Source organism: Capsicum annuum, chromosome 6 (genome assembly GCF_002878395.1).
Source record: "Capsicum annuum cultivar UCD-10X-F1 chromosome 6, UCD10Xv1.1, whole genome shotgun sequence".
NCBI classification, from domain to species: Eukaryota; Viridiplantae; Streptophyta; class Magnoliopsida; order Solanales; family Solanaceae; genus Capsicum; species Capsicum annuum.
Window position 1 is genome coordinate 7,806,885 of NC_061116.1, and position 11,296 is coordinate 7,818,180.

General features: G+C 33.8%; 1 long non-coding RNA gene across 17 annotated transcripts; it reads right to left on the reverse strand.

The window, feature by feature from the left end:
- Positions 1 to 3,308: 3,308 nt before the first annotated feature.
- LOC107873546 lies at positions 3,309 to 9,499 on the reverse strand. Of its 17 annotated transcripts, XR_007056935.1 has the most exons (8): positions 9,073 to 9,499; positions 6,649 to 6,736; positions 5,424 to 6,451; positions 5,206 to 5,323; positions 4,810 to 5,109; positions 3,956 to 4,328; positions 3,715 to 3,822; positions 3,309 to 3,640 (listed from the first exon to the last, which is right to left on the reverse strand). It is a non-coding gene; the product is annotated as an uncharacterized LOC107873546 (long non-coding RNA). The 17 variants fall into 17 exon arrangements; XR_007056927.1 differs by having other exon boundaries at positions 3,956 to 4,073; positions 4,204 to 4,328; positions 4,810 to 6,451; positions 9,388 to 9,499; XR_001675417.2 differs by having other exon boundaries at positions 4,810 to 5,782; positions 6,323 to 6,451.
- Between the last annotated feature and the right edge of the window lie 1,797 nt (positions 9,500 to 11,296).

Sequence of the window (11,296 nt, forward strand, 5' to 3'; positions counted from 1 at the left end):
GATGATGAGCTTTGAGATGAAAATAGGGTTGCAGTATGTTTAGAAGATACATATTTCGTAAGGTTAAGTTTAGGGACGTGTAAGGATTATTTAAAGACTTAATTACCTTTAAAATAACTCAAGACGGAGTGTTTTTGACACCTGGAGTTTACTTAGGCGGTGCCCAAGTGATCACCTATGCTTGGGTTGGGCGGCGCCTAACCAATCGCCTATGCTTGGGTTAGGCGGCGCCTAACCAATCGCCTACGCTTACTGTCTCTCACAAAAATGGGCATAACTTTTCACTCGGGTATTGGATTAAGGCAAAATTGGTATCGTTGGAAATCTAATTCGATTCTCTACAATTTGGTGGGTCTAAATCAGCCAAAATACCACATTAACATTGAGTTATACTCGTTCAAAGATGACCCTTATAAAATCAAACACTAAAACTTGATGGATTCAAAAACTCTTAGCTTGCATTACCTTAAGTGTCTCATATGAACATGCTTAATGCATCATAAGCTATCCTATCACTAGGATATTCATTGTAAGTCATGTACTCAAGTATGAATCACAGGATTAGAAACATGTGGGGTATTACAACCGAGTGCAAAGAAGGACCTCCGAGTCAGAATCTTTAACCCAGACCAAATACTAATACAGAAACCCCTTGGAGATTAATCTCCGAGCTCTAAGATATGATATGATCTTCCCCGTAAGATCTAGGGAACAATCTCCCCACCTAAAAACTGACTTGCTAGGGATTTTAAAGACAACCTTATAGTTTCGACAACCTAATGATGCATAGCATGAGTGCAACCAATCCATCCACCGCATGGCATCGAAATCCACCATATCCAATTCAAAAAGTCTACCAGAGTTTCTCTACTACTAATATATACCACACCCTGGATAGACTCTTTGGCAATTATAGAGTCACCTACCGAGGGAGAAATAGAAAGAGGGTCCAAAACATACTCTAGACTAAAACAAAAATACACAACCACAAATTGGGTCACATAAGAGAGAGTGGACCCCAAAGCAAGTAAACAATACATGTCACGGGAAAAGATTTAGATTACTAGTATCAACATCAGAAGATTCCTAGACTCCTAAAGGATAGTGAAGGCATTGAGACCGTTCCGGCCAGTGCCGGAGCTAGAAGTAGCACCCATCGGTCCAAGATATATAGAAATGGTAACTGGTACCTTATTTTACCAAGCGACCATCCTTATAGGATAGTCCCATTGTATGTGACCCAACTGACTACAACTAAAGCACTGATTTATCCCTTTCTCGCAACAACCATGTTGCAATCGACCACAAAATATATAAGGAGGATAGGATGGTGAGAATTGGACCCCACTAGCCTAAGATTAGTTCTATTGCCACTCTTGTAAAGTGTGACCTAAAATACCAGAAAGTGTCGTCTTTAATCAAAGGCTACACTTTTGGACTTTAGGCAACATTTTTTGGGAGGTGGCTTAAAGAGGCCTAACCATTGATCAAAGGCCACGCTTTTCAAGTGTTGCCATATCAGCTACATTTAAAAAGCGTGGTCATAAAGGTATAAAGGCCATACTTTGCAAATTGTCATTGACAATATTTTTATTTGATAAAGCTACACTTACAAGTGTTGCCTTTGTTTTGCTATTGGGCATGTTTCACAAGCATAGCCTTTTGTAGCACCTCTATAATAACACTTAAAAAACATTGCCTTTGATTTACTAGTGGGCACGCTTCACAAGTGTTACCTTTTGTAGCACCTCTATAACATCACTTGAAAAATGTGACCTTTTCTTTATTACTAACCACACTTTAAAATCATAAACTTTTATATATCCTCTATGACAACACTTGTAAAGTGTAAGCATGTTTTAACCACACTTTTGAAGTGTAGCAATAGTACCTAAAATTTGATAGTTCAAGCCACATTTTACAGAAATAGCATTAGGCATATAAAATGTTAGTACGTCATTTATAATTGAAAAATAATTATTTTGATCGAAATGTATACATCACTAAGCACATTACATAAACATACATATTTATATATAATCTCACGCACCAATTAGCTAATAAATAATTGAAGTGCATAGATTTGATTTCAAAAACACGTCTTTTAGATACTAAAGAAAAAACAACATAATAAAAATTTGTAACAAGTTTCGCACAAAACCAAATGTGTATAAACGTATATCAAAATATTTCAAAACTTCTTCAGCATTCACTTCAATCTAGATCAAGTTGAGTTGTGGCGTCCACCATTAAAATTTGATCACCGTCATTCCTACACAATCAAAATGCACAAACAATTAGAAAAATAAATATGCTCGACAATTATTTAAATATTTTTTCAATCTGAAATGAGGAAGTATGTGAAAAAAAAGTTTTTCTAATTCATTAAATCAAGTTAAAAGTTCAGGATTTAAGTTTCTTGTGAATTTGAAAGATAAACAAAATTAAAACAAGCAATTAAATCAAACCACATTGTTCTTGACAACCATATTTTCTCTAGTCACTCTCACTCCTTTTTATGACTACTATCCCATTTGGTGCTACATCACAGCTAAACCGTTTCTCATCCCTTGCTACATCGTGGAGTGAAACGTAAAATACAGTCATTTTCGGTTTTAGGAATGTCAAAAGATCCAATAAGTGGTCCAACCTTTCCCTAAGCTGATCCAGTTAGCAAAACCCCCGTAATAAGCATTATTGAGATGCTTGGAAGATGAAGTCTTTTTTTAGCTTCAACTAAAACTGTACCAGCACTAATATATGGTGACAGTGAAGTACGATTACTGTATGATGATAGTATATTTAACATAACAGATGGGGTTCATATTAAGCGGTTCATAAGGTTGTCGCAAAATCAACCCATTATTTTCGATCATAATTAAGGAACGAATCAACCATTTTATGAATAGGTTATTTAGATCGTCCTACAAAAATTGGCAAGCAAAGGGGTTGAACAACACAAGGAAGTTCCTTATCGTTTGACAAATGCAGGTATGCAATATTCAATTGGTTGTTTTTTCCCGGATCCCACTTGTGGAACACTGCACATGTTGTGTTGTACCGGACATATAGAAAAAATAACATCACCAAGAATGGAGAATTAAGCTAGCATAATCAAATTTCATAACTGCTTTCTCCTTGTCTTCCCACTGACTTCCACATCGTTTACTCTCTCCAGAAAGCCCTACTCACAACCCCTTGCAGCCTCTGCTTGCCCCACCCCTATAAGTCATTGGCATCACACCTTTTTTGAGAAAGTAACATTCACTGCATCACTGGTTTGCAGAGTTCAATTGCAACGTTTCATAAAAGAGAAGAGTGATGAGAGTAGTTTAAATAGTTTCCCCCCCTCACAAAATCAATCTTTATCAGGAAGAAAGTGTTATATAAGAATCTACAAGGACATCTAAAATCGAAAATTGATGTAAATGTAAGAATCTCAAAGGACTAATAAGACGGATGCAAAATGACGGTTGTTCACAAATTTTTTTAGAAAAGATAGTGAAAAAACTTTTCTATCTCCGCATAGTGAATCTTTTTCTCAAGTCCACTGATTCTGCCAGATGCTTCAGACTCCTTAAGCTGCATCACCCTTATTGATCCACGCTCCTCCAATTCTGACTCAAGTTCTTCTTAAGTCCTAAAAAATCGGGGGTAAGGAATCAGGACTATGCAACCAACCAGACACATGCATAACAAACTCAACGGACGGACCTTCAATTTTTTTATCATCCTATTTATGAGAGCGTGCTTCCATACCACCACTAGTACCACCAGTCATTGTACCAGATTTTGTTAATAAAATCCCATCAACAGTCTCAACTACAAGCAATGTGTGTGTTGTTAAACCACGATTAACTTGAATAGTAAGAAAGGAAGTACTTTCTTGTTCATCAGTAAAAAGCACCATTTTACCTTGAAGAGTATTTTTTTGAAAACTGGTAATTCTTTTTACCTTTAAGTCTCTTTCCACTCCAGCTAAGATGCTTAGCTTCTTTCAAGTCATTGCAAACAATGGTATTCTGAACAGCAAATAAAATAGCCCGCTCCAATGCTTGATCAAATCTGTGTTACTATTAAGCATAAAACCTCAGAGGTCCAAATAAGATTTTTCCATCATCATCATCATAGAGAAGTGCATGGTTGAGGAATATCGATAATCAACACATATGATATAATAATTAACATATTAGCACAGGATACTGTATGACATCAAAAACCAGCTTTGCAGTTCCACTCAATGTGCAAAACCTTTCAAATATTGGCTTTATACGGACCTACTGAAGAGGTATAAATGTCTGAGGTGAAAGTCTCTTCTCTTTCAAATACTACACAAAACAAAGCACGTAGAGGTACAATTATCACAATGGAAAATATAGGGGCAATAAACATATTAAAAAAGAGCAACTCAATTTATAGGCAATGAATCAAGCCCTTTTCTTGCCTTCCAGGATCCACTATCTCAGGATCAGAAAAATGCTCCCCAGTTCAGTTGTAAATAAAAGCATTTTAAGAGAATGACTAGACCAAAAAGGCGATCCCTTATAACAACACTACAAATGACCATTGTTCTTTCCTATACTACACTGATTAAATCACAGCTCAATCTGACCAAGGAATGATCACACCAAGGAATTAATATCCCGGAATGACAACGTGCATGATGAAGTTTATATCTTCCCTTCTAACTAAATCTGACACTACTTTCTTCATATCTTACAAGAATATGTCAATATTAAAATTTTACTGTAACCACTTTATTAAAAACCTTGTATCACAGTGAACATAAAAAATAGAATAAGAACTCACTTGAACATTTGCAGATTCATCAGTTAAGTTTATTTTACATTGTATCTTCTGTATTGTATTCCTGCCGATGAACGTGCATGGTTACATATGTTGCAGAACAATATACCTGACCATATATACGTGCATCTGTGTCCTATTTTTCTGAAGCATTGCACTTGCACGGTTCTTTCTTGCTTTAAAACAACATATAGATTGCATTTCCAGTAGGCATATGGTTCCCTATCCGTCCATTTTTTCTTCTCATTTGCTTTCTATAACTCCTTTGACAATGTCTCACAAGGCTTTATATTAGTCTCTGTCCTAAATAATGTTTTTGGAACAAAAAAAAAAGATCAGGTTCGGTAAAACTGTTTAGTACATTATCATAACAATATTGTAAGTAAACGGCAAGTGTACCATCCCCAAAATGACCAATCTGGAAAAACAATATCCAAACCCGCGTCATTTGAACAGTAATAGAACACAGGTGGAGGAGCAGAATCCTTAGGACGTTGATAGAATTCGGTCTGAACAACTGTTCGGTCACCACGTGTGAATATCAGGTTCAAATCGGGCATTTCACTGGGTACCTCCTTAACATTTGTAATATGCCCCATAATTTAAATGTGTCTCACCTTTGAAATGAATTCCTATAGGTTTCAACATATGCTCTCCCATTCACTATCACCAACCGGAATTCTGCATTACTTGTGGCTCGCATCAGCATTTCTTCAGTGATTCCTATTTCTCTCCAAGGCCACAGATCATCATAGATCCAGCGAAAGTAATCTGGACATGTAGGTGGAGGAGTTGATGCAGAGGATCGATTTTTATAAGCGAACTTTTCGGGTAGTAAGAAGAAGGATAAGTCTTTGTGAGGTTTCCAAGTGCACAACTTAGTTGAATTTCAAGCTTCTTTTGGGGTTGTTTTGAGTTGGCTACGGTTGTATCAGTGAGAATGGACTTTCAATTCAGAAGAATAAACCACATAAGCCTAAATTCAACAAGGACAAGATATGAATATTGAACAGTATTGACATATGTTGTCATGGACACAACATACATGATCACAGGTACTTTATACAACAAACAACGCCCCATAATCGCAAGATGATCAAGAACAGGTGAAGTTGTTTAGTTACACATTGGTACATAATCCTGAGTTTTTGCTATTAAAGTAGCTTCCAAATGTAGCATATTATTTAATTAGTCCAACTAATTTGTTCATTGTTCTAATCTGCAATATAAGTGTTAAACTTGGAGTCAATCAATATATTATTACACTGGACATCTCAATGAAGGATGGCCGGAGCACAGTTGTGGTGCAGATATGCAAGGCCTCGAAATAATCTCTCTTTCTATATATATGGTTATTACCAGGTTGTGTTAAGCAAAATCAGTTTGGTATATTAAGAAACTTAGTGAAAACTAAACAACACCAACAGCATGTCCAACAAACTCAACATGATTATGCCTATGAAGAAACATCCATCAATCACCATAAATCGGACGTAGTCCAAATACGTATGTATACCTGAAGTACTCTCTAATCTTGCGCAAACATTATCTTCTCTGAGGGAAGCGGCAGCATCACATAAATGTTCACCCTCTGTCACTAACCAATTTTTTCTTTTGACGAGCATCTGTATTTATGAAGCCCGTCCTGAAGAATTTATTCATTAAGGGGAATAGTTAGTATTTCCATTGCAGACAACTTTTAATTGCTTAGGCTTGGTAGTGTTAGCATACATTCTATGACTTCCATCACTTTCACCAATGCTAGTTCCACTACTCTCAAAACCATGATGCTTCCAAAAGAGATAATTATTTAGTAGCTGTAGAACCAAGATGAGGACTTACTGGATGTCTACAATCAGCAACGATAGCAAAAATTATGTCATCTCTTTGTGCTTTTGGTTCTTAATTTCTTTGATCTCTAACATCAAGGCTGTCAACCAGAACATGAAAACTATAAGAAACAACTGCATGAAGCACTTAGCTTGAAATATCAATGTTGATGGACTAAACAATCATGTGATCGTAGGCTTTACATTAATGATCTCGCCATTAAATACTCAAAATTGTGTAGCAGTTGCACCTAAAAAAGAAAAAAACATATAGCAAGGAAGCTAGAGTAACTAGGACAAGAGAATACAACAACAACAACAACAAACCCAGTGTATTCCCACCTAGTGGGGTCTGGGGGGGTAAGATGTACGCAGTCCATACCTCTACCTCTGAAGAAGTAGAAAGGCTGTTTCCGATAGACCCCCGGCTCAAGGCACGAGATACCACACAAACACATAGTAAAGCACAGAAGCAGATTACATAACATAAATACGGCACCCATAAGTAATATAAAACAGAGGTAGGACAAGAGAATAAAAGACTCATAAACTTATTGTTTTTGGGATTCATAAGTAAAGAGTTAACCTAAAAGATGGTTCATACATTGTCATTAGATGACTAAAACCAAAAGGAAATAACAACAACAACAACAACAACATACCCCACTATAGTCCCATAGGTAGAGTCTAAGGAGATAGGATGTACACAGACCTTAGTTCCACCTTTGAGGGATAGAGAGGCAGTCTCCGCTAGAACCTCCGCTTAAAACCAAAACCTATTTGGAAATTGGATGTTGACTACTGTTCCGGAAAAACACTTCTATTTAAGAACTACAACTATGCAATATGTAGAAATGGTCCATAACCAACCACTTAGGTCAATAAATGAGTTGTTGAAACAACTCTCTGAGTAAGTAAAAACATCTCAAGAGTGGTACTGGAAAAATGCTCGTCATAGTAGTCGTTTTGTGGTTCGCCACAGTCGAAGATACTCACTGCTCAGAATCTATAGCAGACTTGACTAGGCTCTAGGAAACTCATACTGGTTTATGCAATATAACCAGTTGGAGGCTTTTTTTTTTAAATACTGAATTCTTAGACCACTCTCCAATCCTTATTAATACTGACATTAGTATACAACCTTGCAAGAAACCATTCAGACTTTTGAATATTCTACTTAAACAACAATAATTTCAGGAAATAGTTCAACACGTGTGGAGTTAGAATATATAGGGGCATGCCATGTGCTGTCTGGAAGAAACTTCATCTAATCAACAGTTTAGCTAAAGGTGCACATAAGGAGTTATCCTCAATAGACCTTAAGCTAATCATGCTTAGAGCTCAGCTACAACGGGTGCAGGAAGAATTGTTAGTGCAACTATATGATGACGGTTTGATTAAAGTTGAGAGAGACTTACTCTTACAGATACATAAATGGAATGGCATACATGATAAGATTCTGAGACAAAAATCAAGAGCTACTTGGATAGCTTATGTGACTGGAATACAAAGTTTTTCCATGCTTACCTTAGACCTAGACAAGCTAGAAATAGGATTAGTTTCATCTGTAATAACAAAGGTGCTAGACTGACCAGTCCTACTAAAATTCATCAGGATTTTACTATTTTTTAAAGCTATTCCCGGGGACAACAACTAATTAATTACCTGTGTAAACCCCCAAATAGCTAAAGATGGACCCTGTCTCTCTATTCAACAACAAAGGCAATTACTGAGCCAGGTAACTATGGATGATATCCAAAAATCTGTCCAACAACTTCCTAATGATAAATACCCTGGCATTGATGGTTTTTATATTGAATTTTTCAAAGAGTACTGGCCAGTAATAGGTATTGAGGTAATAAATAATTCCTTACAATTCTTTGAGAGTGATAAACTGCTAAAGAGTATTAACTATACCACAGTGACTATTATTCGTAAACTGCTAAAGAGTATTTCTCTATCTCCTCAATTCCGCTTATCCTAATATATCTTAAATTTGCAATTATCTTTGTTTGTAGAGAAAATAAAAGAGATTTTTGATTTATCCTCCGTCTCAATTCAGATTCCTTCTAAGTTAGTACTCTTCCTTCCTCCGAGAAGCACATTTGGGAAACTTCTTGCATATGGCTTTCAAAATGTTTTACCCTTTCAAAGAGTAACTATGGGCAATCAATTCAGCGTGATGAACGTTTTAGGTCATCACGCTGAATTTTACTTTGTTAGACTCTATTGCAAGAAACAAATTAATGAAGTTCTCCAGGCTGACACTACAATTGACATTCTGCTATGAACTACGGAAACCATATGTACAGCTAAAGAGTTCCTAGTTCCTACAACCTGAAATCTCTATTGTACTCTACTTATCAGATCAAGTATCTATTGCTAATTGAACTCAGGAAATGTTAAAAAGAAGTGAATAAAGAGTAGAAAAACATACCAGCAATCCCTATTAAGTAAACGACAACGGCTCATTCATTTCCCATTGCATATATTTTAATTTTGCGTGCCCATGATACCAGAGCAGAAATCAGTATTCACAGAATCTAATACATACTAGTATTACTTTTGCTCCTTTCATCCAAACACAAGTGGTGTTTGGATAGAACTGGTTAATTTTAGTTGACATGCGAATAAATAGGCAGCTCACGTACAAAACTCAGGAATAAAAGACATATGGCACAACAATATCAAAACTAAATCTTTCTTATAGCACTGACAAAATTCACTTAGAACATCAACGTTCAACTCATACCGAAAAACACCATCTCTATATTCTAGGTTAATATGCTAACTGAGAAGATATTTGGCCAAAGAGCTGAGAGGGTTTTGTGAGTCAGTCTAAAAGATCTGTGAGATATGTGAGATATTTGGGGAAAAGAGATCAATATATTTGTTAAATATTTACGGTTCTTATTTATTTTTGGTCAATTGTAAATACAGGAGAGTAAATAAAAAATGAACAAAGCGGAATTTATAATAAACAAAAAAATATATGAAAATCACGAAGGATTAAAAATAAAAATAGTATTTTTTAATTTAGGTAGAAGATATAAGAAAATAGATGAACATTTATATTTAATGTTAGAAAAAAATAATTAAAATTAGAAGATAAATTGACAGTTATGGTGAGAATAGAAAAAGAAAACGAATAAATAAATAGAAAAAAGGAAATAGAAAAAATAAAACAACAAAATACAGAAGAAATACGAAAAATAGAAGAACCTAAAAATAGTAGGATTGCTGAATTAGAAAAAGAACTACAATTGCTAAAAATCTGTATGAAAAAAGACAGAAAGAAAAAGAAGAAAAAGATAAAGAACAAAAATTATTAAATGAGATAAATTAATTTAAAGAAAAATTAGAAATAAACAATAAAGAAATAGAAACAAAGGAATTAGAAATTAATACAATAGATGTTAAAGAAACAGATAATTATGATTCTGAAGATAATAAAACATATATAGAAATCTTAACAAACACAAAAAATTTAGGAATCAATTGAAAACAAGAAATAATTAATGAAGAAAATTTAGAAAATATAAACACGGAAATAAACACTCTTGATAAAAAAGAAGATAAAAATATAATACCAAGAACATCAAAAATAAGAAAACCTACATATCATAAGAATAAGTTTAAAGATATAATCTAAAGAATGAATATGACAAATGGACACCAAAATAAATAGTTAATAAAAATTATAACTTTTTAGACTTAGATTGTGTAATAGATACAGAAAAAATAATACAATTATGAATAGAATATATGACAAAATAATTATTAAATAATAATATAAATGTAATAGATGCACCAGAATATATAGAAAGAACACTAATAGGAACAGTGAAATTATGGTTTTTAAATCTAACTGAAAATAGTAAAAGAGTATTAAGAACTGATAAACCCACAGAAGAACATCATCAACAACTATAACTAAATTAACACCTATAGAATTATTAAAAAATATGAAACAACTATAAAAGACGAATTTAGTAGCATGACAACAACAAAAGAAGAACAAAATGAAGAGAAAGATACAAATAGAAATTTAATGTTAAAATTAGCAATATGTAATATGTGCTATATAGATGAATATACTTGCGCATTTTAAGAATATTATTATAAAGGAGCATATAATACAGAAGAAAGTAAAGAAATAAGAAAATTATATTTTAGTAAATTACCTAAATCATTTAGTTCAAAAATAATAAAGAATTGGGATGAAGCAAAAATAGTAAATACTCTAGGAGCAAGAACAAAATTTTTACAACAATAGTATAGAAATCTATGTGAAAAATATAGAGAAGAAATAAAAATGGAAAAAATATTAATAAGAAATTTAGTATATTGCAAAGATAAAATAGCACCTCAATTAGGATGCGAAGAAAGATATTATAAGAAAAGAAAAAGACATAAGAAATATAAGAAATACAAAAAATCAAAATATAAGTATAAGAAACCAAGAAAAAAATATTATGTAAAAAATTATAAACATAAAAGACCATATAGTAAAAAGAAATCTATAAAGAAATGTACTTGTTATAATTGCGTAAAATTAGGACATCTAGCTAGAGATTGTAAATTACCTAAAAACCCAAAAAATAAACAAATATCAGAAATAAAAATAGAAAATACAGAATATATGCAGATAGATTATATAG